We start from the raw sequence: 12540 nt of genomic DNA on the forward strand, positions 1-12540 counted from the left end.
GGGGGCTGAAGCCCTCCCCTGACTCCCCACTTCCTCGGCGGGGTGCTCGGGCCGGAGCCCCCCGGCAAGGGAGGCGGCAGCGCTTGGAGGAGGCGCCTCGCAACAGATGGTTAAAGCCGGCTCCTGGCCGCGGCCCGCATTGGCCGGCGGCGCGAGCCGGGCGGGAAGAAGGGCGGGAGGCAGCCGGCCCCGCGCGGGGAGGGCGGCAGCGGCGGCCGGAGCTGCGCGGCCCCCGCCACCCCAGCGTGCGCGCTGCCCGCGGGGTTCTGAGGCGACCGCCTTCCCGGGGCGGAGGTCGCCTCTCAGCCGCTGATCGCCGGCGGCTCCGGGCCACCTGTGAGTTTTCCGCCTGGCGGGGGCTGTAAGTAACGCCGCCTCTGTGCGAGCCGGGCTGGGGCCGCCGGGAGGGCGCTGGCGGTGGGGGCGGGAGGCCCGGAGGGCTCCGCTCCCCCGGCGGCTGCGTGCGCTTGGGGCGGGCGAGCCGGAGCTGCCGGCTTCTCCTCCGGTCTAACCCGTACAGCGTGGGGGAGATCCTCCCGCGGGCGGGAGGCTGGGTGGATGCCGGGGAGATTTTTATCACCTGTAAGTGAGGAAACCCCCGCTCCCAGTCGCCCCCCTCCCGGCATTCCAGCTGCGCCGGTGCAGAGTCGCTTGTGGTGAATAATTGCCGGGGTTTCGTCCTCGCTGCTCTGCGGAGAGACTGTCAGGTGGGGAGCGGAGATGCGGGGGAAGTGACTTGCCCAAGGTCACGCAGTGAGGCAGTGGCTGAGCTGGAAAATAACACGCGCTGTGCTAAAAACTTCTGGTTCCTACTCCTGTGCTGGGCTGTTCAACAGCACTGCAGGGCTGCCGGGCTCCAGGCATAGACGTGGTAGAGTTTTAGGTAGGTCTTTAATCAGCTTGCTTTTTTTTTTTTTTTTTTTTGTCCTCCTTTAAAACGTTATGTATAGATGTGAAAGCATGCAGAGGTGCAGTGGCTGTATCATCTCTCTTGCTTTCTCCAACTAATGTTAACTTCAGTAGTTTAAAACCAGGAATTGTTGGTGAAAATATGATGGGTTTTTTTATCTCTTTTACCGTGACAATGTCTTTGCTATTAACAGTGAATATCTTCTTATTCCACCAGACAGTAGTTGTGAAAAGTCCCTTAATTGCTTATGTGTCAGCTGCATTCCAAAATTCATCTGCAGTGTAATAGCTTTTATGCTCAATGCATGTCAGAGTGTTTTAAGAACTTATGCACTGGAGTATAATGTGATGAAGAGTTCTCCGAAGGATGCAACTGGAGTAATTGTTTTAGTGCTAGTTATATGCATAACAATTCTCTTTCCAAATATAATTTTAATGAGTTTACATAAAGGTAGTATTCTGTAGTTTGTCTCCATTAATGTTCAGTGTTTCTCTTGAGTTTCTTATTATGTGAAAGTAAAACTGACACGTGTAAGGGTGTTGTGTTGATTAAATATATTATGAGAGTCTTCAAAGTCAATCCTCTTCATAGAATTTGATTGATCCTTGCATTTCATAACATGTTCTGCAGCAGTGAAACTTAAGAGTGTAAGTGTGCTGCTCAAAAACTAAAGTAATCCCCCCCACTATCTTTCTCAGTTTTACCTTAACTGTTCTGCTTGGTTTTGGGAGGTGGGGAGATGCACTATGAGGGAGGTTTAGGGAAAAAACACAAAAAATATTGGTGTAAATAGGACAGCTTTATTTTTAATCTGTATTAGGGAGTTCAGGTGAACTCTGGACTCTCTTCAGCACAAATCATGGAATTCAAGGCAAGGTTCCTGGCATGGTAGGGTTTCCTACTATAGATGTCTTGTGATTTGAATGAGGAGTGTTTTGTATGTGTTTCTCTTAATCTCATTCAGAACATACAAGGTTATTCTCAAAGTACTTAATGGACTTTTTTTTTTTTTCTGGACTTTGATATTTGCAAAAAAACCTTTTTGTTGTGCTTGTGTTTTGGCTATACAACACTTTTTTTTTAACTGGTTTAGATTCCTTGCAAGGAGTCTTATTTCAGGTAATTTCTAGCTGAAAGTGTTTGCCCTTGCTGTATAAACTCATATTGTTTAATTTGGTCCTTCAGTACCAGATCCTCCATAATTTCTTTTAAATGGATAGGAAAATGTCTGTAGTTTTTCTACCTAAGTAGGTAATATTATTTCATTAAACAAAATGTTAAGTTGGAATAGATGATGCGTTGCTGTGGGTCTGTATGTTTTGTTTTGAAGAAAGTCTATGTATTCCACTGTTGTGACTTCCTTTCAAGCATTTCTGTTATGACGATCCCAGGTGAGAAGAATTATGGCTGCTCATCTACAAAAAAAATTTAAATGGACTTGGTAATATGTGCAGATACAACTGATTTAGGTATATGAATAAGACCCTTCTCTGTTGCGAGTGAGAAAGGTAATGAAATAAAACAAATACTTCTGTGTAATACCAGTTTTGTATTCTTGAGATGCTAGATTTAATATCTAATATCTCAACTCTACAACTTGGAAAGGGTGCGAATTTATATTTTATCTTCCCTTCAGAACTGTTTTTAGAAGTAATTAATTTGAATGCCAGACAGCTCTAACTTCATGTCCTGTAGATAGCATAGAATGGTTAAAATATTTTCCAACCCACCTCGGAAAGACACAGTATTTTTTTCTCCTTTTCCCTCTCGACACCCTTTCCTCAGCCACCTGAAGATGTAGCCTCACTGTGAAGTTCAGAATAGAGTAAAAGTAAGATCAAGAACTGCTACAAACCCATCAGAGAATTTTGGTTCAAGATGTTGTGAGATCATACTTCTATGAAGAATGCTCCATGCTTTTGGCAATTTCCATGAAGAGTAGATAAGACCTGCCTTTCAAACTGCCCCTTGCAGTATCCTTGACAGAACATGTTCTCGTTTTTATCAATATGTTGGGCCAATTTCTCAGGCTGGAGTGGACATCTTGGAGAATGAGATACAGGCCTACATTTCCAATATAAAAATGAATGTTCCAGTATGTTCATGTTCTTCAGAATATCTTGGGTTTATTCCAGTCCAAGCCATGATTTAATTTGAAACCTGAAAAGCTGTAATAAGTGGGATTTATTTTGTTTGGTTTTATGTTTTCTTTGTCGTCGCCTCCCCCCCCCCCCCCCTTGGTATTAGTCTCTTATAGACTTGGATTTTTGCTTAACATTTGGAAATTGTCTGAATTTCTCAATATAGTTTGTTGCTGGTTAACTGCCTCTCCTTTGCCCATCTCAACTACCCCACCCCTCACCCAGGTAGTGCATGGGGAGAAATTCTGGAATGATAATGCAAGTTTGACAAGGGAGCATTTGAACTAATTAGCAGTTGACCTCTGTAGGAGGAGAAAAGGTGTGTAATATTTCTTAATTCCATAAAAACGTTACTTTGGACTTGTCTCAAACCTAGATATAACTATGCCTTTCTACAAATACAGATACTGCAAGTGTAAAGGTCTTCAGCAAGAAGCAGTGTCCAATGAAGTCTTGCTTCTGAGACAGTAAGAATGTTTCAGTAAACAGAAATTTTTATCTTCCCTCTTGTAAGGAGTTGTACTTGAGTCTAGTGTTCTCGTTATATGTGAAATGTATCCTTGTGTAGTGTGGCTGCCCTGGGTTCCCTCAGGCACACATTTATGTGATTTTTGATGTTAGTGTCTACAGTGGTCTGTAGCACAGTTAAATGCAAAGTTCTATTGTCTGTATTAGCACAGTTGTGTATACACTTGGGTAGGACTTTTCTCTTTTTTTTTTTTTTAAGTTAATACAGTAGTTTGACAGTTCAACCTGGACTCACCCCTCTGTGTGTGTGTATATATATATGTACGCATATGTGAAAAAATACAGGGGCGTGTACCTGCATTCTTATTTTCCAAATCCTGGTGAGCAAAACTTGCAAGTAAAGTATTTGAAATAATGTCGTCTTTCTGCAATTTGTCTGTGGTAGGAAATTTGTTTTGGTGCTCAGAATAGAATGACGCTAAAAAAAATTAACTATTGTGAAAGATCTAACAACAGAATCTAGGAAATTTTGTTCAGGTGAAACTGTGAAAAGCTGACTGAGATTCATAAAGCAGATACGACTTCAGTTTTACAACACCCTATTTTATGCTTGGAACCTTTAGAACACAGATATCATTTCTACATAAAATGTTTTACTATCTAAACTTATGCACAATGAACCAAAGTAACTAAATGACAATTTGATGATGAAGAAATATAGACAGTGGCATGTTGACATCTGTAACCTGGTCTTGTTATAGCGATGATATTTTTTTTCCCTGCTTTGAACAATGTAGAAGTTTTTTATGTAGTTAATATCTGCAATGAGCCTATTCTAGATTTTAGTTTGTTATTTTGTATTTCTGTCTACATTTTCTAGCACTGGTTTACCTTCTACAGTAAAATCAGGATAGCAGCTCACAGTTCAGTGAGCTTAAGCAGTTTGTGGTGAAATAAAAGTTTTGATGTGTAATCACTTATCCTAATTAGCCATATTTAATGGATTTATGGATTTAATGGAAGAGAATGTCAAAATAAAATATCAGACTACAGAGTTATCTCTGATCTGCATATGGTATTCTAAAATGAAGATAATAAATTTATGGGGAAACAACTGGAAATATCAATACCTCACAAGAAATAACATAAATATTGGATGAAGTCTCATTGCTCCAAAAATACATGTCCCATTAGAAATAGGCAGCTCCCTATTTCAAGTTCCTAAAAAGAAAGCAATTGAATTGCCTGCATTATTTGAAGATCTTAGGCAGGCAGCAATCATTGTGAAAGGCTAAAATTATTGATCCCTGAGGTAGGAAGTACTGTAAATGATGGTTCTGCTGTGATCTAACGGTTCTAACCATCTCTGTGAGTCATTGATTATTATAAGTTTATTATAGTAAACTACCCGGTTTATTATAAGTTTGGATTCAGTGTATTTAAGAATGCCTGTTCTAGTAATATTTGGGAAAGGAGGATAGTGGATCTTAAAGATGCTGAAATGTGTCAGAAGCTGATGTTATTTACAATCTGGAAACTGAATAAGGAGAACTTCTTGCAGGTTTTTGGTAACTGAAAGTCCTGATCAGTTGACCTATTAGATATAGATTTAATATTTTTTTCTGGACTCTATCTTCTCTGTGGTTGAAGTGCTAAAAATTGAAGTTCTTTATGCATCCTTCTTTGCAGTGTTATCCCTGTGTGTTACCCCAGAGTTGCTGCCATTCAGTGGAGGGGAAGAACACGGGTCAAAAAGAGGGAAGTGTGTTTTAGGGTGGGTTTTTTGTTATTTTGTTTTTCTAGTTTTAATACAAGAATCCTAAACCAATGCATTTTACTTCTGTGACTATGAAAGGAGTAAGAGTATGCAGTCTTGGAAATTGCAGCTTGCTTCTAAGGAAGGTTGAAGTACGATAAACAATAAAGCTCAGTGCATACCTAAGAACTAAAGTTCTGATCCTTCTCCCACACCAAATACTTGATAGGACTCTTAAAAAGTGATGGATTTTAACATCAGCTGATCTTCACAAGGCTTTATCATTCAGTTCCTTTCTTTCTATTTGTCTCCCTTTTTGTCTTGGTTAAAAGCAATAGCAAGTTTTTGTTGCATTTTTATAGTAGTATTAATTTTCAACTGAGGTGTGAAGTTGCCGACACCAAAAGTAATAACGAAATGTATGAATCTTTTTAGATATATTGACAAGATCCTGTCATCTGAATTTAAGTTTATGGGCAGTGAACAAGGTAGTATTAAATGTCCATATCTGTCTTGTCCAGTAATTGTAAGAAAAATCTTTGTACTCATAGTATAAGTCATATACCTGTGACCCCCAGTGACTTTGTAGAGGGCTGCTGTAAGGAGTATGAATGACCATTTTTATTTTTCTCTTGGTAGTATTTAAATGTGCATTTCAATACATGGTTGTGTACAGTATCCTCTTTCTTCCCTTTTTATTTAATGTAGGGAATAAATCTCTTTAATCCTAAAATCACTTCTGATGAATCTAGTAACATCTAGTTTACATTACTGAACTTGATCCAGGAAATAATATTACTGTATTGGGGAAAAACTGCATATTGGTTGGTATAAAAAAGCAAAACTTAAAAATGGATATGCTTTGAAAATTTAGGGCTTTGTCCTTGCTCCAGCTTGTTTCTTTTGCCTAAGTTATCTAGGGACCTGAGGAAATATCTCAAGTATTTGAGAAAGTTGGGATTTTATGTATGTGTGTATGAAGCAATTTGAGAGCTTCTTAAGGTGGAGACTGTTTCTAGATGGTGCTGTGTCAGGAACCTTATTCTTTCGTTATGCTGGGGTTTGAAATCCTTTTAATATTGTAGACTTCCAAATCGCACTGTGCCAGGCGTGTGATATGTGCCTTAAGCATCAGTTGTTGGGAATATGAATGTTTATAGAGATTCATTACTTTGGGTGAGATAAAGGTCTCTCTCAGAGGAAGTTGCATGATAAGAAGAGTCTAGTACAAAATTAGGTGGGTTACCTAGTGGACTGTTTGCTTTCTTTGGCTCAGACCTCAGTTTAGGGTGTTCTGAAGAAGCTGTTCAAGTTACTTTCTTGTGATATTGATGTATTTGAATTAAGAGATTTCACTGTGGTTTGTATGTATTACAAAAATTAAAGCTATACAGAGTCTACTTAGGTGAGCAAAACAGGGTGAAATCTAATAAAATTGTCTCTGCACTGTTGAGATACTCAGTCAGCTTGGTCAGGTAAGTGTTCAAACAGATTTGATGAGGCAAGTTCTGAATGGTTGTCACTGCTTAGTAATGCCTTGGTTCCAGAGCATTTCTCTGTGATTTTTATTTTTTTTTTTGGTGTCTTTTAGTGTTAGTTTCTTTTTTTTTTGGCCCCAAACTTTACTTCACAGTGAGTCAAACTTATCACCAATTTTGCCATCCCTGTGGTCTTGTAGCCAACATACAGCTTGTGCCTTTGGGTAGGGAAGCAACAAAAATCCCGCTGTGTAGTTGACTATAATGTTTAGAATTTTCATCTTTGTTTTTTTTTAATAAAAATGCACTATATATATCTGTTACTAATCAGGTTAAGGGAAATATCTGTCATTGATAAATGCCTCATGATCACCCTGAAGTTACTAGCTCCTGCTGTTGCAAATGAATCACTTTGCAACTCCCTTCCCTCACCCTTATTTTCGGGTACATTCCATATACAATTGGGTTTGTGATTAATTCTGTTTAAAATAATTTACCTTTTGATCTTCATCAAGTTTTATTTTTCCCTGTGTTCCAGTACCAGCAGCATTTGAAGGACTTTCTAAAGAATCTGGCTCCTTTACATCATCCTTTGTCAGAGAAAGTGTGTAGAAGACTTCAGTGGCGTAGAGAAAAATTATATGGTTCTGCTTTTATCTATGAAAAAAGCTTTCTATGTGTGGAGACAAATTACTTTACAAAATCTAACTCAGTTGTGCATACAGAAGGGTGAAAAGGCATAGTTGCAACTGGAGACAACACTGCAGTGTGTCTTCTGCCATCTAATTCATTGGGTAGATCTTTGGATCTTGCTGAACATCTAGAAATATCATGATGCAATCGTTTCTGTGATCCACTTGGATTCTTTTTTGACTGCTCCATATTCTAGCCCACTGATAAAAGTGGAGGCAGCTGTAAGTGTAGATAAGTGAGTTCCAATTAGTGCCTCTAAATCTCTATCAAATGATCTGTCTTTAGTCACACTTGTCTGGTAGTCTAACTACAGAATCAAAGCAATCTTTAAAAATTTTATTGAATTTCCGTGCATGTAATATTTGCATGGGTTATCTTCTCAGTGCTGTCTGCTGGAGAGCGGACTTGCAACCAGTAGAGCTTAGCTATGATATGAGACCCTGTAGGTTGTGTAGCTGTTCACAGTGTGATATTAATGGTGTTAAATTAGCAACATTGGCGATATTAACTAATTTCCTCATTCAGACTGTGACATTTGTTTGGTAAAAGGATCATTAAACACACGCAAACATCCTATGTGCAGTAAAAGGTCTTTGGGCCCTGACAAATGATAAATGAGAAAATTACAGGTTGTAGGAAAATGTAAATATCATTCTTTGAAAATCTGTCCTCTGGCAAGACAAAAATGTTCCCCTCTAAGCAATGAAGGATTCATTATATTCTTTTCACATCCATAAAGAATGCTGGAGACTATTTTACATACTTAACGCATATCTTGATGTCTCTTCCTTTCTTTCAGGCACTGCTGTTGAATTGGGATTTGTCCTGGTTTTGTTAAGCAAGTACTCCAGCAGTGCACTGTAGAAAAGTGCTGTAGCCTCAATTAACTCCTCCTATAATTTTCAGGATAATTTTGAGTCAGTCTTATGTTTTTCTTATTAGCAGCTTTAGTTCACTTTTTTGTTAATCAGCTGTTATGCGAGGTATTAAAGTAGGGGTTCACATATTAGGTCCCTTTCCATCACATGACTACATGTAATACAAACTTGCATATTAACTGATGAATGCATTTACCGTGTCTTCAGGGAAAGGCTTAATCTAGCTTCAGAAGATCCTTGTGACTTTCTTACTCTTCCCGTCTGTAGCTCTATAAGGATTGTAGTGTCAGTTACTAATGTCGCCAGCTTCAGAACATAAAAGCTTCACCAGTATGATGCATTTGCACTAGCTTATTACCTAGTGCAATTCAAGAGTAAATTTTCTAGCTTCTGCACCAATCTTCTAAAGTGTGACTGAGTACTGTACTTCAGCCACTGCTGTTTATCTCATTAAAGCTATGGCTGTAGTTGCTGTGCCATCAAACAATAAAACTAAATTCTGAGTTCATCCTGCTTTTATCTTGTAGTATCACTGCAGTTTAAAAAGAACCAGACAGACTTGATAGTTATTGTCATTTTCAAAATGACAAAAATAATTTTCAGAGACTTCAAAACTTTTTGCCAATCTTTGCAAGAATGGAGATGTTACAAACAATTAAAATAACAGTTATATTAAATTTTAAAAACTTAAAAATGGCTGAAAGATTTAATTTTTTTATTAGCTAGCAACAATATCTGTCTTCCTTTCCTCTGGAAGCTAGATTTGCAAATAGCAGCCCTATAAGCTTATTAAAGACCTAATTAAAAAAAACCCCAAACAACCAAAACAACATAGAAAAATAATTATTTTTTCTTTTAAATTGGACTAATCAATTCCATTGACTAGAATGTCTGATACCTCTGTTCTTGAATGTGGATTCTTGCTAACTTTTCTAGGATATGATTCCCAAGCTATTAAGGCATGTAATTTGATGTATACCAAGATAACTAATAGCCAAGCACAATCTATTATGGTTATTTGGATACATCTGAGATGTACCACTGTATACAAGACTTTGTAAGTCTGATTCAGAAACAAGTGTTTTGAGCAAGAAAATGTTCTCCAGCACAGCAGAATCTTCAAAAAAGTGAAGACTTTGATTTTTAAACAAACACTTGCTGCATTGTGGAAAGGGAATAGAGCCTGAATTTGGCAAGTTTTGTGCAAGACAGTGTCAAGTATGCCCCATGATATATTGGTACCAGGAGATGGATAGAGCACCTTGGCACCAGTAATGCTTAAAAGCTGAACCTGAAATGAAACACTTCCCTCATTTAAGACTTCGGCTATATTTCAGATTGACGATCTGGTTTTCATCCCATATTGTTGGGAGCTGTCAGATATCAGCATTTTTTCCTCTTGAGGATCTATTCTTAAAACATAACACAGAAACTCCCTAGGAGGAATCTACAGGAAAGGAGTAAAATGATCTATGATCTAAAATAATTATTACCCCAGTAAGGGAAGACTGATCTAGTCTCCTGCAATTAGATGATAAGCCAAAAGGAATTCCTTCTTTCTTCAGGACCTAAGATTTTGAGAAAGCCTGTGATTCCTCTCCTGTCCTCATACAAGATAGTGTGCTGTGTGACTTGTTTCTAGTGATCTGGAGCAGGGGGTCCTTATAATAAGCTTACAGTATTTCATTGCTTGCAGTAGGAACGTGCGCTAAGTGTTTGTATTTGTGGGGTGAACTTGGTCTTCCACCACATTGCATTTCAAAGAACAGGAGTAGAGTACCCAGTAAAGTTGTGAAACCTTGTGAGAAGTTTACCAGGTTGGACAGACATCAGAGAGGAAGAAGAGCTCTATGTACCTCCTTTCTCCCATGGAGCAAAGGTGTAGGCTGACTCCAGTGATCCCTTCAGCCCTCTGATCAGGTCGTACTTCGTTGGATTGCTGAGGGTGTAAATATATACTGCTTCCCACATGATTATTTAGAAAGTGTAGTTCCTTATTAGAACCCCATATTCTTCCATTAGTGTTCAGGAGAGTTGTAGTAGTGAATGTTAAGTTTGAAAGAAATAAATTCCAAGACCTCATCAGTTACCTGCTTAATCAAATTTCTGTACAGAATTCTCTGAATAAGTATTCTTTTGATATATTTTAAGTATTTCTGCTGTCTGTGTTAACAGTACTCCTTAAGTTATGAAAGACTTATTTAGGTTTGTGATTCTTATTCAGCTTCATTTTCAAATTCAGTTAGCCCTGATTTCTCAATCTTAGAGTGTCACTGCCAGGATGAGTATGTTTATACTGTGGATTCTGACTGTATCTCTGATTGCATGTTCCTGATACAGCATGGAGACAATGCAGCTATGGTGGCAGAGATGGGTATGACAGTATGACCACCTGAGATTAGATTCAACTTCTTGGTTTTATAGCACCTGCTTATTTTCAGGCTGTTAGTAATATTAAGGAAAGTCAGTTTAAAACTAGCTGAGGTCAAAATCAGCTTAGTGATAGTAATAGTAAGAACCTAAAAGTGATATTTGTGGGTAATTTGGTAAGCAGGTGCATTGTGGTGTCTTAAATATTAATCGTAAAGGTGTCTTACAGAAGAGGCACTAGTACCATTCCTATATATTCAGCATACATAAATACTCATCTTCATGCAAGATTTTTAAGTTTTCTTCCTCTAATTTTCCCTGGTATGATATTAAAGAAAGAGAAATGTGTGTGTGTGTAGAAGAAATCTGCTACAACCTAGAAAGAGAATAGTTGAAAGACAGATTTCCTGTCTCAGGTAAAAAATGAACTCTTTGCAGTACTTGCACAGAAAAAGTAGGAGTATGTATATAAAATCTGTAAGTGGAAAACTTTCTACTCTCAATTGCACTGCAAGGTAAGAACATTTTTTTATTCTTGTCTGAATCAACATTAAATCAGCTTGTCAGCCAGTAAAGTTTTAATGTTCAATAACTTTTCCTCATGCTAGAACTATAAGCGTTTCTTTCATCATTTGTGTGCTGAATTTTGCTGTTCTCTTTGATTTCAGGGCAAAGGCTTAGGTACCAACATTATTGTGTTGATATCTTTACTTTCATTACTCTTCCACATGTGCATTCATTGCATCTGCAATGAGGAGACAGCTATTGGAGCATTCAAGATGCTTATTGGGAGCTACTGATGCATAGAAACCTAATGCCTGCCTCATAGGGCCCAGTCTTAAAACCCAGTGGGAGTTTTGTCTGCACGTGGAGTCTTAAGCAATCTTCCAGTGACAGGACTACTGAGTGAGTTGTGAAAAGGCAAAATTTGTTAGAACAAAAATCTACTGCAGTGGCTAGCTGGGATTTTCCATCATTTTGCCAGTCATAGTAGAATTAGTTGTTTCTTTCAGCTGTATACTGTGTCCTCTTTGGCTTTCGCTTTTGTGTACTCTCCCTCCCCTTGCCACATTCACCTTGGTAGTAACTCTAGATTCAAAGTACATATGAAAGGATACAAAATGACAGTTTCTGCTTTGTGTCTGTAATCCTTCTTAAGTTATAGTATAAAGGTAAATACATACAAATTACCCTGAAAGTGTTTAGCAATTGACTAGCCATGCCAGAATTTTTTCATATAAATCAATATTGTTTGGGGGTTCCAGAATTTATGGGGCTTTTTACATATAAAGTTCATTTAAAAAAAAAGAAACCACAAAAAAACCCCTTAAAAAACCCCAACACTCCCCAACACACACCCCCCCCCCCCCCCCCAAAAGAACAACCAAACGCTTCTTGACAGATATCTTTGTCCCTTCCACTGAATAGCTGAAATATAAACAGTCAGTAAAACTTAGAAAACAGTTTAAACACAGGCTATAACATAGGAAGCAGTAAGGTGGGTTATGGGGAGTTATGTATCATCAACATAAGGAAAGATAGTTATGGTTGCTGAGCTTAACTGTTTATGAATTTACAACCTTGAAAACTTGGAACAACTGGCACTAGACAAGATAAATAGCAAGATGGAGTAGATAAATATTTAAGATATAATATTACTTGGTAATTTTATATTTGTCGTTGTCCAAAACCCATTCAAACAGTAGTTGATCTACCTTCACTGCAACCCTATAAGCATTCCTAAACCACCTGTGATGATTCTCAAGCCAGAGAAGTTAACAAAAAAGTTTAAAATGTGGGTAGAGATTGTTCCTTTTGTGACTGGCTCTAGATTTATGATACTGAA

General features: G+C 38.4%; 1 protein-coding gene across 7 annotated transcripts in view; it reads left to right on the plus strand.

Moving 5' to 3' along the window:
- Nucleotides 1-229: 229 nt before the first annotated feature.
- SULF2 (sulfatase 2) overlaps nt 230-12540 on the plus strand; it is a 164223-nt gene continuing 151912 nt past the window's right edge. For 3 of the 7 annotated variants that reach the window (XM_074843452.1, XM_074843448.1, XM_074843454.1), the window contains exon 1: nt 230-361. The gene's annotated coding sequence lies outside the window, so the exon portion shown is untranslated. Of the gene's footprint in view, nt 362-639; nt 884-12540 lie in introns of those variants that run through there. The other 4 variants (XM_074843455.1, XM_074843450.1, XM_074843456.1 and 1 more) reach the window with 2 other exon arrangements.

Source organism: Strix aluco, chromosome 17, assembly GCF_031877795.1.
Source record: "Strix aluco isolate bStrAlu1 chromosome 17, bStrAlu1.hap1, whole genome shotgun sequence".
Lineage (NCBI taxonomy): Eukaryota > Metazoa > Chordata > Aves > Strigiformes > Strigidae > Strix > Strix aluco.